Source organism: Vombatus ursinus, unplaced genomic scaffold, assembly GCF_900497805.2.
Source record: "Vombatus ursinus unplaced genomic scaffold, bare-nosed wombat genome assembly UNPS02014807.1, whole genome shotgun sequence".
NCBI lineage: Eukaryota > Metazoa > Chordata > Mammalia > Diprotodontia > Vombatidae > Vombatus > Vombatus ursinus.
In genome coordinates, this window is record NW_020954585.1 from 34,037,218 (window position 1) to 34,050,612 (window position 13,395).

Here is a 13,395-nt window from a genome sequence, read left to right on the forward strand (position 1 = left end):
TTCCTTCCTTCCTTCCTTCCTTCCTTCCTTCCTTCCTTCCTTCCTTCTTTCCCTCCATAATGGAAAACAATTTGGAATAATGCTCCAAAATGTACTAAACTGTACATATCCTTTGACTGAAATATACCACTACTAGACCTATTGGCACCCTCCCATCAAAGAAAAAGAGAAAGGACTAATTTGTATAAAATATTTATAGCAGCTTTTCTGGGGTATGTGTGTGTGGGGGGAAGTGACCATTTGTTGAGGAATGGGTAAGCAAAGTGACATATGAATGTAATGGAATATTATTGTGCAACAAGAAATAATGAAATGGAAGGAAACTGAGAAGCCCTCAGAAGAAACTAGGAAGATTTATATGATCTGATGCAGAGTGAAATGAGAACTAGGAGAATGATTTCCATAATGAAATAACATTGTAGAGAAAATAACTTTGAAAGATTTTAGAACTCTGATTAATGTAATAATAAAACACAAGTCTAAAAGACTAAATATGTATCATGCCATTCACCTCCTGCCAGAGAGATAATGCACTTAGAATCCAAACTGAGACATGCACAGACATGGCCAATGCAGGAATTTGTTTTGGTGGATTGTGCATATTTATTATAAGGAGTTTTTTTTTAATCTAAAAAAACCCTCACATTGTTCTATCAGTAGGAGAGAGATATTACGCAGTTATGAAAATAAATTTAAAAATAAACTTTTAAAAAATTTCAAAAATAAGGTGTGGGGCAATATACAGAAGCCTCATACCTATACATAGTGAATACATTTTTTGTTCAACACCTATATTTTCTTTGATTGTTGCTAACTCCCTGTAAGAAAAAACTGCCAATTTAGGTCTATAACTGTTGTGCAACTTTTAGTCTTAGAGAGTTACATGGGGCACTGAAAGGCTAAGTGACTTACTAAAAGTTACAAAGTCAGTATGACTCAGAAGCAAGAATTCAAGCCAGGTAATTCTGACTCTGAAGGTAGCTCTGTATCTACTGTGTCATGTTATCTCATAAATACATGTCCTGTATGAAATAAAAATATTATTAAATATATATGTTAATTACAATTATGAATTAAGGTTTTGGGTTTAAATTCATTCTTAGGAGAAATAAACAACAGCCAGATTATACCTAAATGATTAAAGCAAAATGAGTGCAAGAAATGTCAATCAATTTTGCAAAGAAAAGTATTCTTTTTTTAATAAAATATTTGTGCTGACTTTACCAAAAAATGTCAAGAACATGACTAAAAATCTCATGAAGCAATTTAAGAGACTTTGGTCAACAGGAAATCTTGAAAGTTGGGGTATTAATAGCAGGTATCCCATGGTAAAGTCTAATAGAAGTACTTGACCATCTTTACTGGTTTGTGCAAACAATTTTAAACAACACTTCTCTTTTAAAATATGTATATGTGTATGTGTGTGTATGTATTTTATTTTGAAATTCATACATATACTTTCAGGTTAGTGTCAGATAAATTGCTAGTTCACCAAAATATTTCATTTGAAAAAATATTTTTCAATATTTTTATTAAAGAGTTTCAAAAAGCATTCTTGCTTCTTAAGGTATATTTGGAAAAATCAGTTGATTAATTCCTGTTTTAGCCACATGAATAAAATGCAGCGAGAGAAAGTTGAATTCTATCCCCAGCTAGATGTCACAATGGATAGAGTCCTGGGCCTGGAATCAGAAAGTCACATCTTCCTGTGTTCAAATCTGGCTTCAGACACTCACTAGCTTTGTGACCCTGGGCAAGTCACTTAGCCCTGTTTGCTTCAGTTTCATCATATGTAAAATGATCTGGAAAAGAAAATGGCAAGCTACTCCAGTATCTTTGCCAAAAAAATTCCAAATGGGGTCACAAAATGGGTCTCCTAAATGAGAGACATGACTGAAAAAAAATTACTGAATTGAACCTTCAGCTTATTCAACATGATAGCAGAAAATAAGGCAGCTAACGATGTAAAGTGGTATTAATAAGTGACTTGTGTGAGCAACATGATGGAGGATTAACCATTTTCTTTGATCCCCATGACTTCTTAAACCTCTCCAAAACAGAAATTATGCACCCAAGGTAAAGCAACTTCAGCTGCCTTCATGGTCTAGGACACCCAGAATCCAAAAGAAGGTAAAAAAAAAATCCAGCCAAACCCATGAACAGATGCTCACTAACCATGAGCTCATTCAGTAGCTCTCTCTCACCTCTCATGCTACTGGCTGTGAGGCTAGCAATGAGGAGAAGGTGACCTCTGTGGTCCCAGAAAGAGAAAAGCCTACAGAGGAGTGGGGGGGGGGAATTGTAAAGGGAGGATATGAAAGAGAACTTACTTTGGTGCTGGGAAGGGATTCCACTGATACATGCTACTTTGGGTAAATAAAGATGGTCTGTGAAGGGATGGGGTCTTTACATTGGATAGTGGATTTGGTGCTTGAAAAGTCTACATGTTCTACATTGAGAGGCAGAAAGTTGAAACCTCTGTGGGCAACTGGTAACTGAAGGAGTGGGAGGGCACAGACCCAGGGAGGAGATTTTGAGGCAATTGTAGGAGAGAAAGGTAACCATGCAGGTTTTATAAATGGTCTGTATAAAAAAAAATGGTCTATATAACCAAGGATATGGTGGGGGAGGGACCCTACCATGGGTCAGCATCATTATTCTGGAAGCAAGGAACAATGGAAAAGTGAGGAAAAAGGAAAATCCATGGGGAAAGCCCTACAAGGCAGTGGCTGAAAATGCCTAGAAGGGAGAGTCTAGAATGAAAACTCTGATCAAATGAAACATACAAAGAAAAGAGAGGGAACAAATAATTATAGGGATATTGAATCAGAAAATGAGGGTCTAGAGCAATCAGAAAGAAAGAATGAATATTGAGAAAGTAAAAGAAATTCTTTTTTTTTGGAAAGGGGAGCAAAAAATTAAATTTATAAAACTTATGAGCAAGACTAGTTGAAGGGAAAATCTATCTGACTGAGAAGAAAAAAGGAGTTAAGAATTACATAACTAGATAAAAGCAGGAGAGAAATAAGAACTAATAAGCAAAACTCCAAAAAGAAAAGGATAACAAATGAGAGGAGAGGATCAGGGGTGAAGAGAAGAGAGCCAGTAAGAAGCTCACCTTAAGGGGTCACCTTAAAAAAAGATTAGGGTAAAGTAACTAAAGGAATACAATACTGTGTTTACGGAAGATAAGGGAAAATCATATCTTGAAAAAAAAATAAGAGACAGATGGAGGAAAATATAACCTAACTCTTTTAAAAAAATATTTTAAAATCCCCCCCCCAATTACATGTTAAAACAATCCCTTTAACTTTTTAAAAAAGTTTTGAGTTCCAAATTCTATCCCTCCATCCCTTCTTCCCCTACCCCTCCTTGAGATGGTAAGTAATCAGATATAGGTTATAAATGTGCAATCATGTAAGATGCTTCCATATTAGTTATTTTATAAAGAAGACTCAAATAAAATAAAAAGAATGAAAGAAAGAAAGTGAAAAATAGCATGCTTCATTCTGCATTCAAATAATATCAGTTCTTTTTCTGGAGGCAGATAATGTGCTTTATCATTAGACCTTTGGGATTTTCTTGGATCATTGTATTGCTGTGAATAGTTGAGTCATTCACAATTCTTCATGGTACAAAATTGCTGTTCTTGTGTATAACATTCTCCTGGTTCTGTTCACTTCACTTTGTATCAGTTAATGTAAGTCTTTCTGGGTTTTTCTGAAATCATTCTGCTTGTCATTTCTTATAATCATTCCCCTATTGATAGGCGTTCCTTTGATTTCCAGTTCTTAACCACCACAAGAAGAACTGCTATAAATATTTTTGTGCATATAGATCCTTCCCCTCTCCCCTTTTTCATATCTTTGGGATATAGAACTAGCAATAGTATTGCTGGATCAAAGGATATGCACAGTTTTATAGCCCTTTGGGCACATGAACCTAACTTTTAAATGTGAATGGATTAAACAATCCAGTAAGATAAAAAATAACAGATTGGATAAAAAAATAAAATCCTATGATCTGTTGCTTATAAGAAACATTTTTAAAAAGACAAAACAAAGCTGAGGGGATGGAAAGAAAATTTTTAACCATGCATTAAATGAATCCAAACATGTAGGAGCTGCCATCATACTACCTGTTGAAGCAAAAGCAAACATTAAAAAAAATAAAAAAGGATAAACAAGTTAACTATATCATGCTGAAAGGAATCATAAATAAGAAACCAATATTAGTAACAAATTTATGCATTCCAAATGCTTCAACATCCAAATTCATAAAGGAAATATTATTTGAGCTACAAGAAGATATAAGAGACTTCAATATCAATCTCAGTTTTGGATAAGTTTAACATAAAGAGTAAAAAGGGGAACTGAACAAATTGCTGGAGAAATAAGAGCTAAAAGACTTATGGCATCTTCTACATGAGACAACAAAGGATATACATATTTCTCAGGACCCCATAGAACTTTAAAAAATGACCATGTACTAGGGCACAGAGATATGCAAACAAATGTAAAAAGACAGAAAGAGTTAATCCTTTTCATAACATAACACAACAACATAGAGATTGGTTCAGGGACCATCAACAAAAGATACAGACCCAAATGGAGACTTAACAATGAAATTCTAAATAATGAGTGGGCCAAAAAAGAAATAATAGAAACAATTAATAACTAAGCAAAAGAAAATTATAATGATGAAAAAACATACCAAAAATTTCTGAGATGCAGCAAAAGCAATCCTCAGGGGAAAAGTCATATCCTCACAAATATACACCAACAAAATGGAAAAGGGAGGATTAATGAATTGAATATGCATATAAAAATTAGAAACCCACCAAATGAAACAACTTCAAATCAGTGTGAGGAGATGTTTTAAGAATTAGAAGGGAAATAGAAAAATTGGAAACAAAAAAACCCCATGGAAATGATAAATAAAACTAAAAGCTGTTTCTTTAAAAAAAAAACTAATAAAATTTATAAACCCTAGACCAATTTGATTTTTCAAAAGGGAGTAGAAATATCAAATAAATAAAATATCAAATGAGCAAGTTGAAGTCACAGCAAAAGTAGAAGATATCAAAAGAATAATCAGAACATATTATGTCATTATATGCCAACAAAACTGAGAACACACACAAAATAAGAGAGGAAAACTACCAAAAATATGAAATACTCAAACTATCAGAAAATAAGATAGGGATCCTAAATAATCCAATCTCGAAAAGGAAATAGATTCTAGTTGTAAAGAAATGACTAAAGAAAAAAAAAACACCTCCTGCTCCTGATAGATCCACAGGTGAATTTTATCAAACTTTTAGAGAATAATTAGTATCCATCTTTCACAAATTATTCTCAAAAATTGAGAAAGAAAACATACTTCCAGAATCCTTTTATGAGAGAAATGTACTTTCTATACCTAAATCAGGGAAAGATAAAACACTGAAAGAAACTATAGGACAGAGTAAATAATGAACATTGACTCAAAAATACAATCCTAACAGACTGTAGATCCAAGAAATCATTTGTTTGACCAAGTGGGAATTATGTCAGGGATGCAAGAATGGTTCAACATTAAGAAAACAAGCAACATAATTAATCATATAAAAGCCCAACACATCCCAAACCACATTATTAAAGGAAAAACCTTTGACAAAATATAACACTTTTATATCAAAAATCCTACAAAGTATAGTCATAGAGGGATCTCATTTTTAAATATCACAAAAAACTTCTATCTAAAACCAAAAACAAGCATCATACACAACAGGAATACATTAGAACCAGAACCAGAATTCTCTCCAGTATTATTTGATATAGTTTTGGAAATGCTAACAACAGCAGTAAGACAAGAATAAAAAAAGGAATAAAGATAAGTAAAGAGGAGAAAACTGTCCCTGTTTGCTGCTGATTTGATGGTGTACTTGGAAAATCCAAGGGAATGAGCAAAGATATTAATAGAGACAATGAACAGCTTCAGGAAGGTTTCAGTGTACAAAACAAATCCTCAAAAATCCACAGCATTTCTATATGATAATTAAAAACACACACACACACACACACACACACACACACACACACAAGAAACAATAACAAAAAGGGAAATCCCATTCCAAGTAACTGCAAAATCCATAAAACATTTGGGAACTGATTTCCCAAAACACACAAGACTTGTATAGCTTCAAATGCAATGTATTCTTTAAAAAAATAAGGAACAATTTAAATAGCTGAAGAAATATTCAGTGCTCATGGTGAGGCTGTATCAGTACAATAAAAATGACAATGCTACCAAAATTAATTAATCCTTTTAATATTATACCAAGCAAATTACCAAGAGGACAATTTACAAAACTTTGTAAAATGATAACAAAATTCATTTGCAAGAAACAAAAGATCTAGATTATTAAGGGAAATGATGAAAAGAAGTAGGGACAAATAGGGAATAGCACTTCCAAACCTCAAACTATATTTTAAAGCAGCAGTCATCAAAACCATCTGGCATTGGTTAAAGAATAGATCAATATAAAAGCTTAGACAAGGGAGCTTCAGGAAGAAAAGAACTCAATAACCCAGTATTTAATAAAGTGGAAAAAGTAAATTGCCTAGGAAAAAATTCCCTATATGATAAAAAAAAACTGCTGGGAGAACTGGAAATCAGTCTAGTGCAAATTAGACTTAGAGCAACACCTTATACCATATTACAAAATATATTCTAAATGAATATGTGACCCTTAATGTTAAAGATCATATTATTAAAAAATTAGAAGAGAAATAGATCATATACTTCTCACAGCTATGGGCAGGAGATGCATTCTCAATCAAATCATAAATAAAAACAATTAAAAAAGATGAAATAGATAATTTTGGTTACATGAAACTGAAAAGCTTCTGTACAGACAAAATCAATAAGCACAAGAAGGGAAGTTGATTGAATGACAAAAATTCTTTGTATCAAATATATCTGATAAGATAACTAGATCTATCTCTTTATCTCTCTATCTCTCTATCTATCTCTTGGATACCCTTATCAGAAAATATAACATATATTTATCTATTGGGAATGGCTGTCTCTCTCTCTCTCTCTCTCTCTCTCTCTCACACACACACACACACAAATGTTAGTAGCCATCCCCAATACATAAATGATCAAAGGTATGAACAAACAGTTCTCAAAAGACTGCAACGTATTCACAACCACATGAATACTCCAAATCACTTAAAATAAGAGAAATGCAAATCAAAAGAACCCTAAGGTTTTACTAAGCATCCTGCAAATTGACAAAAATGACAAGAAGTTGCCAACAGTCAATAGCAGAGGAGTTGTGTACTGATACATTGCTGGTGGAGCTGTGAAATGGTAAAACCATTTTGGAAAGCTTTTTGGAATAATGCAAACAAAGTGACAAAAATGTCCATACGTTTTGAATCAGAGACTCCATTGATGACTTTATACTCAAAGGAAGCTGTCAATCAGAAAAAAGTCTACATGTACCCCCAAAATATTTATAGTAGCACTTTTTGTGACAGCTAAAAATTGGAAACAAAGTATATGCACATCAGGTTATAATATTGTGGTACATGAATGTATTGGAATGGTAAGAATATGATGAACACAGAGAAGCATGGAAAGGTTTTTATGAACTGATGCAGAGAATAGTAAGCAGCCAAGGAAACAATATACATAATAACCTACAAGATTGTAAACAGAAAAAACAACACCACATAAAAAAATCAAAAGTAAATGCAACAAAATTATAAAGATGAGGCAAGATTTGAATGAAGAGTATGAGAAAAGACCCCTAACTTAACCCTTCATGGAGGTGGGAGATCCACAGGTGTTATACATTTCTTGTATTTTCATATTTTTTCAATGTTTTCAGACAATCAATTATGATTTTTTTCCTCTCTAAAAAAGTACTACTTTTCATTTGGGATAGCTTTTTAGGAAGAGGAGGGGAGGGATACTTGGGATAACTATGGTAATGTGAGAAATAGAAAATATCTGTAAAAAAATTTTTTTTTAAAAAAGTGTCGACACATGCCTACTCTCTTCACAAAGTATGACCAAGTTCTCTGATGGAATTGGAAAGGCAACTTGCCATTTTCAGGCTAAAGATAGGCCAGGCCCTTGATATCCTTTAAAAAATTAAGCCTGACACCCTTGGGAGTGTGGGAGGCAGGGAACAGCTGTGTGAAGTGTGACAGTATGACCTCCACATTTCCATCAGAAAGTACTAGGGTAGGTAGGAGAGAAAGAACTTTTTTCTTCCTTTCTTTTACTGGCCATAGCCCCTTGCATTGGAGTTACTCATCCAATAGGAGACACTATATCCACTCTGAAACAGAGGCACAGATAAAGATTCAAAAAGTGCTTGGTAGGAAGCAGGAATGTGTCCAGGTATGTGATATTGGCAGCAGAAAGTTGAGATAATATTTGTAAAAGCACTTTGCAAACCTCAAAGTGCTTTATAAATGCTAACTATTATTTTTATTATTAATTCAAGAGAACTAGCCACGGAATTAGAGTCAAGCTGCAGGAAGGAACAGACCTAGGGAGGCCAGCTGAGTGACCCAAATAACCCAAAGGAGAGCAGCCTGAGGATACTATAAGAAGAGAAAAGACTCACTCCCTCTTCTCCAACCTCCCCACTAACTGCCTCACCACCCACACCAGACATCATGATCCGAAGGAACTCTGCCATTCCAGAAAAGCCCCAACCATGATCCACTTCCCTCTGTTCTTTCTCTCTGACCACTTCCTACATAACCATCTCAACACTTTATACCTTTTTTCTCTTCCCAGACTCCTCTTCAATTTTGAAACCATGAGCTTTTTGTTCACATCAATTCTACCAGTCTTCCTAGAGGGGGATTGTCAATTCACTCCTTGTGGACATCTATCATCTTGCTAACTTTATGGAAAAAAGTACCTCTTCCTGACCACCAGGGAGCTACTGTTTCCCTCATTCGAAGGTAAGTTCCTTAAAGGCAAGGACTGTGTTTGCTTTTGTATTTGTATCTCCTGCACTTAGCAGAGTACTTAGTACATAGTAAATGATTAAATAATGCTTTTTTCATTCATTCATTCATTCATTCGTTCATTCATTCATTCATTCATTCATTCAGGGCTGGCTTGAGTTACCTTGGCCACATGTGTTCCTGACAAGTGCGCCTCACTACCAGTGTAATGTAAGTTTAAAACTGATACGTGTATTTGTGGTCCCAGGCTTATGGGGGAAATGTTTTCAGCTACTATTCTTACTATGTTATCTTAGTAAATGCCTTTGCCTTGATTTAATTTTATCTATGGAATGGCTATTAAAGTAAGCTCACCAATGCAGGTTCATGAATTTCAGTTTTAGGAGTTTAAGCTCCTTTGAAACAAGGCTATAATAATCCCCTGGGGTACCCTAGCTGCCAACCTGTGAACACCGAGGTGGTGAGCTAGCACAGAAGTGGTGCTATACAAGATTCTGTTAATTGGTTCTAAACAGTGGATTACTATGTAAACCTTTATAAATTCTATGTAATATCCCAAAATGATCATAATATTTTAAATTATTTCACATTTTTAATTATTTCAAATACTAAAAATCATAAATTTTTTTGTGTTGTTTAATTTCCTCCCTTTTTTTGGATCACAGTGTTCCATAGTGGGGCTAGAAATGGGGCTTGGGTAAGTAGATTTTCTCACCTGGAAATCTCTTTCCAATATGACAGTTTTAAGGAAATCATTTATAAATCTAAGAAGAACTAGTATATTTCACTTGTCTTTGTATTGGAAGCCTAATTCGATAATTTCTCTCTAGACCTTTCCACTTTCCTTCCATGGTCCTTATGATTACTTTTAACCACAAATGTAAAACTTCAATCTCTATTAAAAATCTTAAGGTTTTGAATATGCTGATTCTTTGCATTGTCCTAAACTTTCTTAAAAGGTGATAAATAAGTCCTGTCATTTTTGTTCTGAAAAAGAAAAGTTATAGATTTAGAACTAGGAGGGATCTTAAGCAGCTAGGAGGCTCAGTGGATAGAGTGCTGGGTTCTTCTTGAGTTCAAATTTGGACTCAGACACTTACTATCTGTGTGATCTTGGGAAAGTCACTTAACTCTGTTTGCCTCAGTTTACTTATCTGTAAAATAAGTTGGAAAAGAAAGTGACAAACCACTCCAGTATTTTGCCAAGAAAACCCCAAATGGGACCACAAAGAGTCAGACACAACTGAAAAATAACTGAACAAGAGATCTTAGAGATCATTTATTACAATCAACTCATTTTACACATGAGAAAACTGGGTCCTGGGGAAGGGATGTGGCCCAAAATGACACAAATGCTAACGTGACAGAGCCAGGTTCAAATTCAGATCCTCTGGACCTAGGTATAGCATTCTTTTCCCTGGATTCTGCTGCCAGCTTCATTCAAGAGTGAGGTGAAGTAGGTCTACTATACACCTGGTCCACACAACCATTACAATTCTTCTGGAGGCTAGAGTGCATTCCCTTTGGAACTCTACCTAAGAATTAGAGTTAACCTCTTTGCTCTCTCATTTCTGTTTATCCAAACTCTGGGATAACTCCGGGATCATGGGATTAGAATTTAAGGTGAAAGGGACTTTAGGGAGACATCTAGTCTAGTCTCTTTATTTTATAGTTGAGAAAACTGACACCCAGAGAGATTAAATGACTTGTCAAAAGTTATGCAGGCAACAAATTGTCTGCCCATCTGGGCCAATAACGATTTTTGAACTCAACATTTTCTGCCTGTAGTATTCATTCATTTGACACTCTTAATATGATTTCCTACCTATGCCTTTTCTCCTCAAACACATTTTGACCTCCTTGAGAAGCAGTCTTCTCAAGAGAGCATCTTTGATACTCTCATAATACCTAGTATTGTGTCTTACATACAATAAGTGCTCAGTAAATAATTGTCTATTAATTGATAGGTTGGTTGATTGCTTTTGACTTATGGGTTTTAGTGTCAGACCAATAAATCCTTTCTTAAAATCATGATAAAATTATTGAGGCAAAGAGAAGAGGATGGGGTGGAAAATGGCAAGGTCTTGTGATGAAGGGTACATCTCTTGCCCAATTATTATTTTTCCTTTAACTGCCAAACTTTTTTTTTAAAAAGCAGCTATTTTAACAGTTAATTGACTGTACATCAGTTCTTCATGAATTAAAGACCCATTTGATTTTATTTTTCAAACTCCTGAGGTCTTAGACTTACTTTGCAAAACCAAAGGATATAGTTAAAAGATTTCCTGAGAGAATTAAATGACTCCAGGGACTGGTAATAGACAGCAGAGCCTTTCACCTCTAGGTCAGTAGTTCACATCCAAATCAGGTCTGTAGTGCCTTGAAGTCATTGTTTGAGTGACAGCTGTTGGGTGGCCAGGGTGAAATGAGCTATAGTGTCAAGCACAATTCAAGGGAACAGGTGCTGTCCATAGCAGCCAAATCTCTTTGCTGACAATCTTGCCAGAGACTGAGAAAAAGTGTTAAGAAGTTAGATTGATATTAGTTTCTAATCTCCAGGATAGTACTTAGTTCAACAAAATAAAGGAAAACTTTGTTTTTCACTCCAGTGTCTTGTGATGTTGGATGCCTATGGAGAGAACAGTACTTTGGTTGTTAATTTCAGTACAAGAAGAAAAGGAAAACAAAACCCACATGTATATGGTCCAGTGGACATCAGATTGACATTAAATGGGGCAACTAGAATGCTAACTGGTATGTCTCCTGCATCAACACAAAGTTATTTCCTTACTAGATGTGCTAATTTTTCTATACATCTTCCTTATGTAACCTCCAAAACTTTTGACATGTTTCATCTAATCTGTCATTAACATTCTCTTTCTTCCACTTTACGAATAGAAGGGAATAAGTAAGTAGGAGACATTAAGAAAGTCAAGGATAATCTATACAGCGATTAAAAAGAAATTTTTTACATACATTTGCATACACATACCCTCTTTCTTATGAGAAACTTCACTCACCTCACTCAGCTCCTTGATTCTTATTATATACTCTGGGAGATGAATGATGGGTAATGGAAGGTTAGAGCAGAAGTCAGTATTCTTGATTTTTTTCCAAGAAAGAAACTAAGTTAGTTCAGTGATTTGCCTTATGGAAGATTAAGTGACAGTCATATATCTATGCAGCTATAGTTAGTGTGGTTTCAGGGTGGCTCTGATGATACTTAATCCCTTTCTAAAACAGTATATGGAATGGCTATTTCTCAGTGCAATAATTGTTTGCTTCATTATCAGTTTTTTCCTTTCTTGATTATGGGACCCTGAGCCAAGTGTAGTAAAAAAAAAAAGGGAGGGGGCAGAAGAGTAAGAATAATATAAGAATATCTGTAAATCCACCAAACTATAGTTCTTGACATTTCTGCAAATGTCTCTTCAAATGGTCAACAGTCCAACAGCCTAAGACACCATTATTCTTGCAAAGAAAATAGTATACTCTGGACTGCTTGTGTTTGGTTTCTAAGGCAACTCTTAGGGGAACGTGAGGTTACCTTGGCTAATACTAGTTTCTCAGTGAGGAAGAGAAATTTCTTTCTGATTCTAGATTTCAGAGTCCCCTAAAAGTTATGAATAATATTCTTTGGGGAACCAGATGAAGGGGATCCCACTGAACCCAGGTCATCTTTTGCTTACTCATTGCAGAGCTATAAAATTGGATATCTTTGCTCTTCAAGGGACTTTCTAGAAGAATGGAAAAGAGGGAGAGGATATTTGAGGGAGAATTCCCTTGTCCAGTTTGGATACCCTATCTTCAACCAAGTTTTTGATATGGATGGGGAGAAGGATGCTCCCTCCTTTTCTCTCTCCTTCCTTCCTCCCTCCCCTTTCACTTCTCTCCTTTCCTTCTTCATTTCTACATTCTATCTTCCTCTCCTTCTCCTCTTCCCTGAAAAAAGAATTTGCAGGAGGAATCTACAAATCCTTTCAGAATGTCTATATTAATGAATTATTAACTCAGCCACCCATGACCTTAAAACTAGAACCAAGAGAGGCCTAGGGCAGGGAGAAAAGCTGCTGAATTCTTTATCGGACTCCTGTCAAGGGAAACCGACCATTTGTCTCTCCTCATCAGGAGAAATTAATTAATATGAAAGGCAAACTTTTTAATTGTGTGTCAAATGAAATCAGATAGAGGCTTTCCCCAACAGAATCACTCCACCGCCTTTCAGCTGCCTCAGAAAGCCCCTCTCCTCTTCAACCCCAGCTCTTTTCCACAACACCCAGACAACAGGAGAATTGGCTTCCTGGGGATTATTTTAATTTTTTCCCTGGGAAAATGATGAATTTGGGTAGTTAATTTATCGATCCTGGCTCCTCTTCCCACATGTTTTATTTTAGAGGTCATTAATCAATGAAGA